The following is a 6,000-nucleotide window of genomic DNA, read 5'->3' as shown; positions in this document are numbered from 1 at the left end:
GAACCACTATGCCTGGGGAATCGGTATTCTTTCTATCATTTGCTTACAAGTCTGAGTTTTCTTTCTCCCTTCTCTGAAAGCTTTTTATACTTTTTTGGGGAGGAGGAGGATAAAACAATAATTACTTTTTCTGACTAGCAGGATTTTTAATGATTTAATTATATCTATGCATGCTGAAAGATGAAGAAAATAATGTGCTTTTACTACCTACATCATTTCCCTTCTTATTTTATCCTTTCCACTATTTGCCAGAAACTGGAATTTTCCTTTCAAGATTTATTACTTCAGTGTATTATTTCATATTTACCTAGCTATTTTTATACAAAATGTTATACTTATATTGTGGAATTCTAATATTTAAACTTAATTCTATTTTTACATTGCTTATTTTCTCATCTGAATTATTTATGAACAAGACTTCATTGTAAAGTCCTTATTTTGATTCACGTTTTACTGCCGAGCTATGGCTCAAGTTGATTTTTCTTTTTTTAGGATACACAGGTAAGTGTTGTGTATTCTGAGTTCTTAAATATTTGAAAGTATTTGAAAATCTCATAGTTAAAAACACTTGCTTTTCCCTATGAAAACCATCATGGCTGGGCATGGAATGTGTGAGCCACATCTTTTCTGCTTAAAAACTCTGTAAATATGATTTTGATTTTGATCCTTTTGTTTAAAGTTGCTGAGGTGAAGTTGGAAGCCAGGTTAATCTTTACCTTTTTCTTCTTTGTTGATGTTTTTAGAATTCTTTTGTCTTTGAATAATGTCCGCAACCAATAAGTCATGAGGTTAGTCATTCTCTATTAAATTTGTCTGTAACACCATGAGTCCACATAGTGAGTTCAGACAACAAGAAGAAATGTTGCAGATTCACATGTTCCTTTGCTTCAGGAAAGTTTTCTTCTATTATGTCCTTAGTGTTTTTAATGTTTCATTGTAATGCTTTTTTAAAAAGAACATCTAATACCTACAAAAAAAAAAAAAATAGATGTGGCCAGGCGTGGTGGCTGATGCCTGTAATCCCAGCACTTTGGGAGGCTGAGGCAGGCAGATAACGAGGTCAGGCATTCGAGACCAGCCTGGCCAACATGGTGAAACCCCGTCTCTACTAAAAATACAAAAATTAGCCTGGGGTGGTGGCACTTGTCTGTAATCCCAGCTACTCAGGAGGCTGAGGCAGGAGAATCGCTTGAACCGGGAGGCAGAGGTTGCAGTGAGCCAAGATTGCTCCTCTGCACCGCAGCCTGGGCGAGAGAGTGAGACTCCATCTCAAAAAGAAAAAATAGATGTATATTTAATATCTGTCTTTGGGCCAGTCACGGTGACTCATGCCTGTAATCCCAACACTTTGAGAGGCTGAGGCGGGTGGATCACCTAAGGTCAGCAGTTCGAGACCAGCCTGGCCAACGTGGCAAAATCCCATCTCTACTAAAAATACAAAAAAATTAGCCGAGCATGATGGCCCACACCTATAGTTCCAGCTACTCTGGTGGCTGAGGCAAGAGAATCGCTTGAACCTGGGAGGCAGAGGTTGCAGTGAGCCGAGATCATGCCACTGCACTCCAGCCTGGGCAAAAGAGTGAAACTCCATCTCCAAAAAAAAAAAAAAATCTGTTTCTGATACATATATATATTTTTGATCAGTGTAATTTCCCTGTCCTTTTCCTGTGTGCGTTTTCTTTTTTTTTTTTTTGCAATTGTCACCAGTTCAATCTGACATTGATTCAGATTTTTGCCATATAAGTTCCGCCAGATATTCTAAGTTCTGCAACATTTTTCTGTTTTGTTTTGCTTTAATGTTGTCAGTTCACTTCTCAACATATTCTATTGCCTTACTACCTCTTTTTCAGTTTTTCTTTCTTTGGACTTTCCTACCATAGTGTTTACATTATATTTAGTTTCCTGGGGAGTATGAAGTGATCTTGCTTAAATTTTTCTGCTGTTTCCTGGAGTAAGTCTCTTCCAACACATTTTCTTCACTTCCCTTTTTACTGGTTACATTTCTTTCCTTTTATCTTATATTTTCCAGAACATTTGCATAATTTCCTTTCCTGTCTGGTCATCTTTGAAATAAGTCATGCCTGTTTCTTTCTGCTACTTGCTAGGAATATTGTGAATGGAAATTCTCTGGCAGTCCTTCTTTTTTCTTTGTGTACTTGTTGAAATTTAGTTTTGCATTATGGGCTGGCTGTCGATTTTTTTTTCGGTTATCTGTTTATAGTTTAGGTTATATGGAATGAAGAGGTGGGGAAGAGAAATTGGAGGAAGAAATTTTGACAGAGTTTGACATATTATCTCTGCATGCTCACTCTCCATCCCTCAATCTATTGAAACAACTGAAGTTTTGCCTGGTCTGACAGGGTTTAGAATTAGGCAGGATATTCTGACCCTGGGAGAGGCCAGTTTGGTGTGAAAATCAGTAACTCAAAAACTTTTTGTTTATCAGATAGGTAGAACAGATACTCATTTTTCCTTGGTAAATTGACTTTAGTCAGTAGCCACAACATTCTTTTGCAGCATCTCTCCCTAAGTTTAGCAGCATCTCTAGGTAACTAGCATTCCTCTGGCAAGAACACTACATTTGCTGAAAACAGAAATGTTAGCTTCCAACTCTTTTTTAATCTTGCAGCCCTGGCTATTCACACTGATTATTATTTGTTTTTACTGTGGTCTACTCCTAGCCTTTGCCCTTTCAAATTGAGAATTAGTAGGGCCTTAACAAATTTTCTACTTTTTTTTTTTTTTTTTTTCAAGAGACAGGGTCTTTCTCTGTCACCCAGGCTGGAGTGCAGTGGCATGATCTTGGCTCACTGCAACCACCGCTTCCCCGGGTCAGGTGATCTTCCCACTTCTGCCTGCCAAGTAGCTGGGACTGAAGGCATGAGCCACTGTGCCTGACTAATTAAAAAAAAAAGAAGACTTTTTGTAGAGACGAGGTCTTGCTGTGTTGCCCAGGCTTGTCTTGAACTCCAGGACTCAAGTAGTTCTCCTGCCTCAGCCTCCCAAAGTGCTGGGATTACAGGCATGAGCCACCACACCCAACCAACTTTTCTACTTGTTTCCCACAAATATAAGATCATAAATAGAGGAGACATGTCTTGAAATTGGCATTCTTGTCCAATTAGTTCACCTTCAGCAGGAAGTTTGTGAAATGGGATTGTTGCCATTTTATAGTCTTGAGATACTAATAAATAGTGTGCATTTCCCCTTTTAGTCCTTTATAGTGTTTTAAGTGTATTCCAAAGAGAGGGATTTTGGAAATTTGAATGTTTATATGTTAAAAATCTATTTTATAAAGTGAATAATTCTTATATTTTGTCCTGTAGTTTTAATAGTACTCTTTAAATTAAAACTACTTTATGTGTAGAATTACTTTTTTTGTTTTTTTTTTTGAAACAGAGCCTCACTCCATCACCCAGGATGGAGTACAGTGGTGCCATCTCAGCGCACTGCAACCTCCACCTCCTGGGCTCAAGTGATCCTCCCACCTCTGCCTCTAGAGTCGCAGGGACCATAGGTGTGCACCACCATGCCCTGCTGATTTTTTTTTCTTTTGGTATTTTTTATAGAGGAAAGGTTTTGCTATATTGCCCAGGTTGATCTCGAACTCCTGGATTCAAGCGATCTGCCCACCTCGGCCTCCCAAAGTGCTGGGATTACAGGTGTGAGCCACTGCGCCTGGCCCCCATTCTTTAATATTCAACTAACAGCGGTCAAAAATCTGTAATAAGACAGACTTGGAGAGATACTGAGGTCATTGATTTCTTCAAGTCATTTCTACTTTTATTTATATCCTATGATTTATTGAAAATACGTAGTCTTGGTTATCATAGTCTTATAAACGTCCTCCCCAAGGTATAGTTTAATGTTATAAATGACCTATTGTCCTGTAGTCCTCACAAATCTTTAATGTTACAAAAACCAATCAAGCAGTCTGAAACATCGGAAATCATCCTTTCTAAACAGAGAGGTAAAAATGTCTTCTGAATGAAGAAAAGAGTCTTTGGTGCATCAATTTTTTGTGCGTTTCTCACAGCATTCGTTTTTTTCCTTATATTGAAGATGTTCATACATACCAGTGAGATATATTTGTATCTACTATGTATATAGTGTGTATATACATAGTATACATCTATATGCATTCTATATACACATATTTGTTTATATAGCGTGTGTATATATACATATGATCTATGTAGAGATATAGCATATTGATGTACACTCATTCACTGTTATGTATCAGTAAGAATCTTCAATATAAGGAAAAAAATTATGTAGATATATTATAGATATCACTATATATACATACTATAAACAAATATATGTATATATAGTTTCTATACATTTATATTATATACATAATATATAATCATGTATATATACAATATAATATAATATATTATATATAATATATACATAATATTATATAACAATTTGCACATGCATAATTATTATACGGAATGTATATGCACAGTATATATAATATACATAATATATAATGTATATATACATACATATATAGTATAATGTATCTAGTGTCTATATATACATTATATATTATGTATATACATAGTATATACTATGTATATAATAGATACATAGTATATACTATGTATATAATAGATACATAATATGTATACATAATACATATGTGTATACATGCATATACACAATATGTATATACACAGTATATCTTCTGTACATTTCATATTATGTATATAGTGTATATACATATATATTATGTATATAGTGTATATACATATATGTTATGTATGTATCAAATGTCAAGTAGACACTTGATATTTGTGATTCATCTTTCTGAATCCCCAAATCCACACTTATGGAAATCTCACACGTTTCTAGCTTTCCCCTGAATCATCTTTTTTGTGGAAAGTCACTCGTTAGCCGAATAAGAAACCTTACACTCCAAAACAGAAACTTCGACTTTCAAGATTTCCATAGGCCTGGAGAATTTTTATATATCAAACTTCCCAATCATTTTTTAAAAGTTATTTTATGAAGGTAAAGAGATTCATCATGATGAATACAGAATAACAAAGACCAAATGGGAGGCCCATGTGGAGTGGACTGGGTGAGTGAGGTAGGCTCGCCACTTACCACAGGCTTGGGAGCAGCGTCTGGATGTCAACCCGAGTTTACGTTTCAATTCCTGGCCTCAGCAGCATTTCAAATTACTACATGGCATAGATCTTTAGGGTTGCAAGTCAAGCCTGCAAATATTAAGCTACCAAATGCACACTTTTCCAGTAGTGGTTCTATGGCTAATAATGTTAAAGTATCATGTTCTTGTCAGGTTTCTTTCTCTCTCAAGGATGAGCAAGATAATTCATATCTTACCCACCCAGGTCTTAAATTAGAAAGCTTGTGTTAAAGTTCCCTACTGTCAAATTTTAACACTGGGCTCAGAATTCCCATTGCAAATTTACACTTGTTTTTCCAATTAAAATGGGCTTTTGTGAGTCCCCTGCTGATAGCCATTGGCTTGATAAAAAGTAACTTCATTTGCAGCAAGGGTGTTTAGGGAACCCAGTGCAAGGCTAACTCTTCTGCTGTTGCCTTGAGCCCAGCTGTGCTGAAATATTAAACTTTAGTAAATTAGGTGAAATTGCAGCTTCCTGGCTGATACAATAATGCCTTTTTCTTTTTCTGCAAACTATGTTCAGCATTAGTTTTCTGCACAATTTTCTGCACTGAGATAAAAATTGGAATATCTTTCAAATCCAGGCAACTCTTCATTTTCTAGATAATTGTGCCATATTCTACTTATTTAACAAACGGCTTAAACTTTGAAATATGTAGAATTAGATTACTGTATTATTCTATCACTACCTGAATATAGCATTACTTTATGTCATACTCAGATGAAGCAACTGAATCCCTATAAATATTAGTTTTACATAAAAGTAGAAGCCTATTTTTATTCTTGATTAGTACATATATTAACAGCAGTGATGAGCTATAGAAGGAAATCATATACCT

The sequence above is a fragment of the Pongo pygmaeus genome, chromosome 8 (assembly GCF_028885625.2).
Source record: "Pongo pygmaeus isolate AG05252 chromosome 8, NHGRI_mPonPyg2-v2.0_pri, whole genome shotgun sequence".
Lineage (NCBI taxonomy): Eukaryota > Metazoa > Chordata > Mammalia > Primates > Hominidae > Pongo > Pongo pygmaeus.
The sequence above is the reverse complement of the archived record's forward strand: the minus strand, read 5'-3'. Positions refer to the sequence as shown.